The sequence below is a fragment of the Nelumbo nucifera genome, chromosome 1, assembly GCF_055504915.1.
Source record: "Nelumbo nucifera cultivar China Antique chromosome 1, China Antique-T2T, whole genome shotgun sequence".
Lineage (NCBI taxonomy): Eukaryota > Viridiplantae > Streptophyta > Magnoliopsida > Proteales > Nelumbonaceae > Nelumbo > Nelumbo nucifera.
In genome coordinates this window covers 71,298,465-71,309,252 of record NC_142649.1, presented here as the reverse complement: position 1 = coordinate 71,309,252, position 10,788 = coordinate 71,298,465, and the positions used below count along the sequence as shown (strand labels likewise).

Here is a 10,788-nt window from a genome sequence, read left to right as displayed (position 1 = left end):
ACCTGCTGCTTCTGTATGGAGTCAATCACATGACGGTCAAACGTACCCATCAGAGCCTGTATCCTGATGTCGTACGGTTCTCATTTGGGGCGTTCATCTTCACCTATCCCCAGCACGCTCAAGTATAAATAAGAGGTAATTGCGCCTTAAAGGGGATCCGGAATAGAAAAACTCTAACACCACTCACTCATTTACTCTCTGCACCTACCTTGTCTTCTTAGCATTAATTCAGGGAGATCTGGTGCATCCAATGACTATCTCCAAGTCCTCTCCTGCACCTTCCCCTACTTTACACCTCGTACTAACTTGAGCGTCGGAGCCTCTGCCTCGGGTATTCACCCCGAGACCTCTAACATTCCCTGTCTTGCAGTATCTCTGGTCACCAGGGACTTCGCCTTGACTTGCAGTCTTCGGCTACCATAGTCCTCGAAAGGAATACTTCGCCTCGGCTTGCGGTCCCCGACTTCAACCAACCTTTTCCGAGGCCTCAGGGTCCTCAACCAACACTCGGAACCTGAAGGGTGAATTTACCTCGTTGCCCCCGGCCAATCTGTGCGGCAACACCTTTCAATCTAAAGAAATTGTTAATAACATTATTTTTATTTTTGTTTAATATGATGAATATATAATATTATAAATGTTACCGAATTTTTCTATAAACTTTTTGCAGCATGGGTTTATCCATTTGACTTAGACAATTGAACTTACATAAAAATGTTCCATCTTTGCATTGATTTTAAATTTTGTGTTTCATTTTCATTAGTAATAAAAAATAATTTTCATTTTCATGTCATTTATTTAATATGATAAGTATATAATATTAGATATGTGTACAGAACTTTTTACAAACTTCATGCATTTCTATAAATTTTTATATTTTTATATATTTTTTATTTTATTCTTTAATTATGACATCATGGATTAATCCATTTAACCTGGATGGTTGAATTATTGGAAAACAGTTTTGTCTCTAGGTCAGTTTTAAATTTTTATTTCATTTCTTTTATTAACAAAAACACTTGTTATTTATCATACTTATTTTTGTTCAATATGATGAATATTTTATATTAGAAATGTACTTGGTTTTTCTACATTTTTTGTATTTTTATATTTTTATATTTTTTAATTTTATTATTTAATTATGACACCATGGGCTTATCAATTTGACTTAAAAGGAAAAAAAAAACATTTTGTTTTTAGTTTGTTTTAAATCTTTTATTATATTTTCATCATTAATAAAAAAGATTCTTATTTATCACACTTAAGTTTTTTTATATGATGAATATATAATACTAGAGATGCAACCAATTTCCTTTATATGTGTGTGTGTGTGTGTGTATTTTAATTTTCTAAATTTTTTGTATTTCTATCTTTTATTTTAAATTCTATATTATTTAATTATGACACCATTGGTTGATCAATTTGATTCAAATGGTTGGACCACTTAGCTATCACCCAAATGGGAAAGCAACTTTGTTTTCAAGTTGGATTCGAATATAGACAAGGTAGAAAAAACATTTGAGTACATGCACAATTTATGTATTTTCTAAATTTTTTTTGTAATTTTCTAGTTTTTATTATTTAAATATGGCATAAGTTGAACCATCTAATATGGAAGTTCGGATTTCCCACCAATAAAACACGTTCCAACACCCTTTCAATATGATCTAACACCGCACATCACACTATGATTCTATGACAACTATAAAACCAGGACCTACCATATATGAGATGTGCGGTGTCACATTATGTTGAAAGGGTATTGGAACGTATTTTGTTGGCAAGAGATCTACACTCACAGGAAGGTTGAACTCTTGACCTACCACCTAAACATAAAAAAGGTTTTATTTTGGGATTGATTTTAAATTTTGTATTTCATTTCCATCATCAATAAAAAACAATTCTTATTTATCATACTTATTTTTTAATATAATCAATATTATAGATTTAATCAATAGAATTTAGGGTAAAAGACTTAAACCTCCCATGATATTTCATCTAAGTACTGAAACACCCCCTAAATTTTCAAATTGGACTTAGACCTCCCTTCTCTGGTGATATCAGTGGACAAAAACCTCCCACCCGTTAACTTTACATTCATATCTATTACACATGACATAATGTGCAAACTAACTTTTTTTAAAAAAATCTCAAAATTACCCTTATAGGATAAAAGGGCATTTACATCCATCATTATTTTTTAAATTTTATAGGAGGACAATATACTAGTTGCACACAAGCTCACTCATTTGTTTCTCTTGATATAGAATGGACCCAATTAATGAACAATCAATCCTCTGTGGCCTATTGCATCCCACCTTACAAGCCGAAGAAGGTGATATAAATGACTATCAAAATAGATCATTTCTAGCATTTCGGATCAATAATTTTACCCATTGCAATGTAATCCCAAAACCATTCTCAAACCTGCCTTCTGATCCTCTTACTAGAGTTCCCTAGGATTTTTTTTATCAATAACAGTGAATTTTATTAAAGATTGAGAAAGTACATAAGTAAGGATCTAAAAAAATCTTAACTCCCTAATAATCAATGTACACACAAACCGTAAACAATTACAAAATAGCCCAAAAAATAGAGTTTTTGTTCACCCCTTGCCTAGCTAATCCATCTGCTAATGAGTTTGCATTTCTTTTTACCCATGTACAACTAACTTCCATGTCCTTACTCAACCACTTAAATTTCCTCTTTTCATTATTGTAGTTCTAGAGCTTGGATTTTTCCTCTTTTAACAAGTTCACTACAATTTCATAATCACCTTATATGATAAATTTCTTAATATGCATGTCTTTGACCCTTTGTACACATTCAAGAGCTCCTAATATCTCAGCCCTCAAGGATTCTCCCACCCTAATTGGACTAGAATACATAGCTAAAAAATTCCCTTTTTCATCTCTTATCACTCCCCCTATTCCAGAGGACCCTGGATTGCCCAAACTACTACCATCAAAGTTCAATTTGATAAAGCCGCTTGGTGGAGGGGTCCAACAAAAACTTGAAGCTTTCTTAGCTGAAGTTGATTCTACAATTTCCTTACAATTTCTTAGCATCTCATCAACTAAGAAATCAACAAACAATTATCGGGTCTTTTTCTTTGAAGTAAATCTCCTGTATTAACTTTTTCCAAAAAGGCTTCCCAACAGAAACTCCCAACCTTTGGAGGTATAGATTGACACCACACTTCTTTAACAGGGAATGACAGTCCAACAGAAGAATGTTGTATTAGGGTTTTGAAGAAAGAGGCACAGGTGTAGGAGCCCGAGGGAGTGAGTGTCCAAATTTTATTGTCTTCCTTTGTTGGCACTAGGAAAATCCCTTCAATGATGGATAATAAGGCTGAAATACAAACTAATTCCGTGTTCCCTTATATCTTTTCTCAACCCCAGGTTCCAACTAAATCTAGAAGGTACAAGGAAGGAGGAAATTGGTTCATTTTTAAGGGTAGAGATAGTAAAAATAGTTGGAAATTGATCTTTCAAAGGGAAATCCCCAATCCAAACATGTTCCCATAATTTAATTAGGTTATCTGAGTGCAAGTCATACCTGATCCAAGGAGAGAACACGGGCAAAGTAGCTTGAATAGCTTTCCAGGTGGATGCTCTTGTAGTCCTTGCTAGAATCCTAGAGTCCCATCCATTATCTGCCACCCCATGACTACTTCCCACTACCTTTGCCCAAAGTTTTTCTTTCTCCAATGAAAATCTCCAAAGCCATTTCCCTAATAATGCTAAGTTCCTATTCCTTATGTTCCCAATTCCCAAACCACCCTCTTTACTCCTACACACCACCTCCCACCTAACCTTATGATCCTTCTTTTCCTCCCCTGGCTCCCATAGAAAATCTCTCATAAGTTTTTCCAACTTGCTAGCCACCCTAACTGGAATCTTAAAGACTGATAAAAAATAGACAGGATGGTTAGCTAATGTGGACCTAATTAAGGTGATTCTCCCTCCAAGAGACATATAGTTTTTCTTCCAATTCGCAAGTATCTTTTCAAACCTTTCTACAACTGGAACCCAAAATTCATCTCTCTAAGGATTATCTCCCAATGGAAAACCAAGGTAGTGTAAGGGCCAATTAGATACTACACACCCCAAAATGTCTGTACACTCACAGACCTCCCCTTCCCCCATATTGACTCCAACTATATAACTTTTCTCAAAATTCACTTTTAGGTTTGGCATTTGCTCGAAAAGTTGTATATTGAGCTTCAAGTTTCTGATCCTATTGAGATCCCTTCCTTCACAAAAAAGAATTGTGTCATTTGCAAATTGCAAGTGTATAACCGGTATATTCCCTCTTCTAACTCTCCATCCCCTTATTAAATCCCTAGAATCTACTTTGGAGAAGAGTTCCCAAGGATTTCAGTAACAATATTTGTTTGTTCAATAAAACCCATCTCATTGAGGGGGTTTTGGTCCAATTCGAAAGCCCAATCGTGATGTTGGTGGCCTCCTCCCTGGTCCTTCTTTATGATTCCCCAAACATGAAGGAGAAAATGACTGAAGATTATCAATTCCTATAATGGTTTATTACTCTCTAGCAACACCACTGATACCACCGATGTAAAAACTTGGTTTGCAATCTATTGATGAAGCAAATAGTGGTTCTTCCTCATCCTCGTAAATGATCCACTTGGGCCTATTTCGCCTTTCTAGCCAAATTATCCTGGATAAGTTGGCTCCGCTATAAGATGGTCTATGATTTCCAACTAAAACACAGAGAATTGGTATTCATATTTGTCTATCTTGTCATCAAAAGCAGGTCAACGAGATGCAAGGAAGATTTTCATCTTGTTAAACCCTAAAATTTTCTCAATATGGTGGTTATAAATGATGAGCCCAATGTTCAAAATTTAGGTACGATAAGCCCCATATTGGGCGTGTCGTATCACACCGGTGGGTCCCTAATACATTTGTTCACAAGTGTTTTTTATATAATTATATATATGTACTTAAAATTGAAACTTGAAAAAAAAACTAAAAAAACAAAAAAAAATGGTTTAAAGTACTAATACACCTCTACTGATACACATACTTTGAACCATGGATGAGCCTTTCCCCAAATGATTGACTCTAATTATATTGAGCTTTTGGCTATTCTCTTTTCTTCAAAGATCTGAAGTCAAGAACCTGATCCAACTCCCTATTACCAGTTCAAGGCTAAATCTTGATGTAGAGGCTACAACACTTAATTACAAAGAAATACATGACAAATCTAGAAGGAACAAGAAAGTGAAGAATTCTTGTGCTCGAATTTAGTTATGTTCTTATTTTAATTTTTTTTATGATTTCCTAGGTTATTTCTTAGTCAATTAATGATTTCTAGTGGATATATATATATTGGGTTTTCCTTACTATTTTGGGATAGGGGTATATTTTTCTAATTTTAGGGTTTTATTGGTTGTTGACCTAAATAGAACCCCCATATAAGAACATTATTAGCTATTGTTCAAAGAAGAAGATGAGGATATTCAATTACTTCAAGCTTAAGAAATTTGTTTCTTTTCTTTCTTCACTATATTTTCATCATTCTCTTGAATTTCTTAAATAGTTTGGGTGATCTTTGTTGTAAAAATCACTAGAACAGATTTGCTAAACTTATTATCCTGCTTTATGCAGTATCAGAGCCTGAGTTTTCCCTCAGACATGGCCCAAACAATGCTTCCAATGATGGATATAAGATTCTCTCAACCATTAAAGAGTTACAACAACAAGTTGTATCCTTTCAAGGTTTAGAAGTTGCTATTAGGTAGTTGACTGAAGCAATCACTTGGACTAATCTTCAACTGCCTAGTACAACACCGTCCCAACAAGAAACTAGGGGTTGCCTTCTGTACCAATAGGAAGAGTTGATCTAGAGAATCAGTTTTAGCGACAAGTAGTGGTCCAGCCCTAAGAACAACAATGTTTCCAAGCCCTACCAACAAACTTTGATTTTAGTGATGAAGGAGAGGCTTTGAGAGATGATGTTCATTGGGCTTTTCCAAAAGAAGAGAGATCTTTTGGTGTGGTCAAGCGTATTCTTCATGCAACTAAGCAACCAATACTTGACACATGAGAAAAGAAAATTTTCAAGACACAATGTAGAATAAAAGAGGTGGTGTGTGACTTAAATTATTGATAGTGGGGCAGAAGCGAATGTCATTGCCAAATCAATTGTAGAGCAGTTGGGCTTGCCAACAATACCTAGCTCCGATCCTTTCATTGCTGATTGGGTGAAGAAGATTCAGCTAGAAAAGGTTTCACAACAGTGCAAGGTGGCTTTCTTTATAGGTAATGTATATTTTGATGAATTACTATATGATGTTATGGATGTTGATGTTAGCCACCTTATTTTGGGAAGACCCGGGCAACACCGTTGTGATGTTACTCATGAGGGCAAGGATAATCTTTATATTTTCATTAAAGATAAACAGAAGATTGTTCTTGCACCTTTGAAAATGAAGGAACGACCCAAAACTTCTCAAGTGGAGGGGCGTACCCTTCTTACTCAAAGATTCTTGGAGGAATCTAAATAGACAGGGCATATATATATGCTATTGTTTCCAAGGATGAAGATTCCCCACCTACCGATGTACCCGATTCCATGAAACCATTATTTGAAGAATATAAAAGTGTTTTCCCTGAGGAGTTACCTGATAGATTGCTTTCTATGAGGGAAATACAACATGCTATTGACTTGATTCCAAGGGCTAGTTTGCCAAATTTGCCACATTATCGAATGAACCCTAAGGAGCATGAAATACTCCAAAGGCAAGTGGATGAACTTCTAAGGAAATGAATGGTGCAAATTGATACTAGCCCATGTGTTTTTCCAACTTTACTTACACCAAAAAAAGATGGGAGTTGGAGGATGTGTGTGGACAGTAGGGCCATCAAAAAAATAATTGTTTGATATCGGTTTCCAATCCCTATGTTAGATGATATGTTAGATATGCTTTATGGGGCAGCAATGTTTTCTATGATTGATTTGAAGAGTGGTTACAATCAAATCAAAATCCACCCTAGAGATGAATGGAAAACAACTTTCAAGACAAAAGAAGGGTTGTATGAGTGGAAAGTTATGCCTTTTGGACTTTCCAATGCCCCTAGCACAATCATGAGGTTGATGAACCATGTTTTGAAGCCATTGATTGGAAAGTGTATGGTAGTATATTTTGATGATATCCTGGTGTATAGCAAGAACAAGGAAGAACACCTACAACATTTACAAGAAGTATTTAAGATTCTTCACCAAAATCAGCTTTATGTCAACCTTAAAGAAGTGCAGTTTTATGGCCAAGCAGCTTGTGTTTCTTGGGTATGTGGTTAGTGATTCAGGCATTATGGTTGATGAGGAAAGGGTTAAGGTTATTAGAGACTAGCCTTTGCCTAAAAATGTACATAAAGTGTGCTCTCTCCATGGTTTGGCTACTTTTTGTCGACGATTTGTAATTTTGTACAACATTTCAACAGCATTTGTCAGTCATATTATTGATTGCTTAAAAAGGGGTAGTTTCAATAGACACCAGAGACAAAAAGGGCATTCCAATGAATAAAGGAAAAGCTAACCAAGGCTCCTATAATTGCTTCTCACAACTTTGATAAGTTATTTGAGGTGGAATGTGATGCTTTAATGACATGTATAGGTGTTGTACTATCTTAGGAGAATCGACCAATGGCTTTCTATAGTGAAAAGTTAAATGAAGTAAGAAGGAAATGGTCTACCTATGAGCAAGAGCTATATGTAGTAATGCAGGCTTTGAAGCATTGGAGGCATTATTTGGTCCAAAGGGAGTTTGTTTTATTTATCGATCGTCAAGCGTTGAAACATATTAATGACACGAACACTACTAATCGTATGCATGATAGATGGATAACCTTCTTACAAGAGTTTACTTTTACTCTCAAGCATAAATCAGGGGAATAGAATAAAGTAGTAGATGCTTTGGGTAGGAGGGTTCTTTTGATGAAAACATTGGACGCAGAAATCATAGGGTTCAAATGCATAAAAGAACTCTATGCTATAGATGAAGATTTCCAAGTTGAATGGAAGAAACTCCAAATGGGACAATATAGTGAGTTTATCTTGCACGATAGTTTTCTCTATCTAGGAACTCAATTATGCATTCCTAGAGGATCCTTGAGGGAGAAAACTATTAAAGAATTGCACAATGGGGGTCATTTGGGTAGAGACAAGACCATTGAAATGGTGAAGCGTTATTATTGGCCACTCAAGAGGGATATTGGGAGGTTTGTACAAGGTTGCTATGTTTACCAAACATCTAAGGGCCATACCCAAAACACAGGGTTGTACATGCCCTTGCCTACACCAAAGGGCCCTTGGGAGGATCTATCCATGGACTTTGTGCTTGGGTTACCTAGAACTCAAAGGCAACATGATACAGTGTTTGTAGTAGTGGATTGCTTTTCGAAGATGGCTCATTTTATTCCTTGCAGGAAAACAGTTGATACAACACATGTAGCCAACTTATTCTTTAGAGGAGTGGTTAGACTACATGGCATTCCAAAGTCTATTACCTCAGATCGTGACACAAAGTTCCTTAGCCACTTTTGGAGGACTTTATGGCGACAGTTTGACTCTGAGTTGCAATTTAGCAGCACTTGTCATCCTCAAACCGATGGACAGACAGAGGTGGTGAATAGGACTTTTGGTAATATACATAGTCTATCTAGTGGGAAGCCTAAACAATGGGATTTAGCTCTTGCACAAACAAAATTTGCCTATAATAACATGGTGAACAAATCTACTAGCAAATCTCCATTTGAGATTGTGTTTGGACGCACACATACTTTAGACTTGGTGCCACTTCCAAAATTGCCAGGATATAGTGTGTAATGGAACACTTTGCTGACAAGATCATATCCATTCATGAGGAAGTAAAGAAACACCTAGAAGAGGCCAATGCCAAGTATAAGGAAGCAACTGATCAGCATAGGCGACCAAAGTTTTTCCACGAAGGGGATAAAGTAATGGTGTTTCCAAGGAAGGAGTAATTCCCTACAGGGCAATACAACAAGATGCAGCTAAAGAAGATTGGACCCTACAAGATCGTGAAGAAGATTAATAACAATGCCTAAGTTGTAGACCTTCCTACTTCTGTGAATATATCTAGAACTTTCAATGTTGCTAATCTCTGAGTACCATCCACCCATCTCCAAACAAGACTCGAAGGCGAGTCATTTTAAACTAGAGGGATTGATATAAAGGCTGCAACACTTAATCATGAAGAAATACATGACAAATCTAGAGGAACAAGAAAGTGAAGAATTTTCGCGCTTGAATTTAGCTACGTTCTTGTTTTAATTTTGTTTTTGATGATTTCATAGGTTATTTTAAGTCAATTAATGATTTCTAGTGGATTATTATTGTTAGGAAGTCTTATAGGATGTTATTTTTGGATTTTCCTTGCTATTTTGGAATAGGGGTATTTTTGTAAATTTAGGGTTTTATTGGCTGCCAACCTATAGAACGGTATGAGAACATTATTAACTATTGTTCAAAAAGGAATATGAGAATATTCAATTACTCCAAACTTAAGGTTGTTTTTTTTTTCTTTGTTCACTCTATTTTCATCATTCTCTTAAATTTCGCATACAGTTTGGGTGATTTTTGCTGTAAAAATCATTAGAACAAATCTGCTAAACTGTTCTCCTACATTAAATCTGCTACTATCCATTGTAATCCTGCAATTAAAGATTGAAATTCGGTTTTTTCTTCCCTTTATTGAAACTGTTGTTAAAATCCTATTGAGTTGCCCTCAAAAAGATGAAATGAAGTGGCAAAAAATAATTGGAAGTAAAAGGTGGATCGGAGGGTCTAAAATGCGAGCTCAGAAAGAGAGAAAAAAGAAAGTTGAGGGAAAGTTCTATATTAAAGTATTTCACAAATTTTGTTGTGCAGTTTCCCCCAATTTTGTAATTCTATCTTCATCTGTCATACCAAACATAGCCTTCCAATAACTATCTTTTATTCTTCGTGAAGTTCCACAGATATTAGATATTGTTGTCCATTTCTAACCCTTGCTCGCTTGTGCTTGTCGGAAAAAAAAATTGCTCAAAAGATATTTAAGATTAGAGAAATTTTCACTTTGGTATCCTAAACTTTGGGGATAGTGTCAAATTAGCACATGAACTTTCAAACATGTCACTGCAGTACCTAGACTTTCAAAAAGTGTCAAGTTGGTCTTTGCTATTAACCAACCATCAGTTATCTGTTAAAAATGTCAAAACTACCCTTCAAAAGAAGACACTATTGATAAAAATGAACAGTCTCAAATCCTTGCCTCTTCTATTCAAGAAAGTTGGGGTTACGTCTCAATGGGCATTCTTGTGACCCCAACTTTCCTGAACAAAAGAGGCAAAGATCTGAGACCATTCATTTTTTATCAATGTTTGGATGGTTCATAAAGAGAATTAGATGACACTCAAAGGGAATTTGTGTCTTTTCAAATGGCACTTAATGACTGGTTAGCAGGATGGTTAATGACAGATACTAAATTGGTGCGTTTTGAAAGTTTGGATACTAAATTGTCGCATTTTAAAGTTTGAAGATCAAAGTGGCACTAGACCCAAAGTACAGGGTACTAATGTGAAATTTTCCCAAGCTTCAATTCATTTCTTTTTGGAATAACTTTGAAATTAATCTTAGAATTTTAATTAATTATGGACTAATTGTACATAACAAGTCAAGTACACATACATTCAGACTTTAGCAGTAGCACTGGACCACACCACGCGTACTCCTGCCAGTTTTCTAAAAAATAAA

General features: G+C 35.6%; 1 non-coding gene across 1 annotated transcript; it reads left to right on the top strand.

The window, feature by feature from the left end:
- Positions 1 to 5,063: 5,063 nt before the first annotated feature.
- Positions 5,064 to 5,159, top strand: LOC148803409 (small nucleolar RNA Z103). Its single transcript, XR_016081521.1, has one exon. It is a non-coding gene; the product is annotated as a small nucleolar RNA Z103 (small nucleolar RNA).
- The last annotated feature ends 5,629 nt before the right edge of the window (positions 5,160 to 10,788 follow it).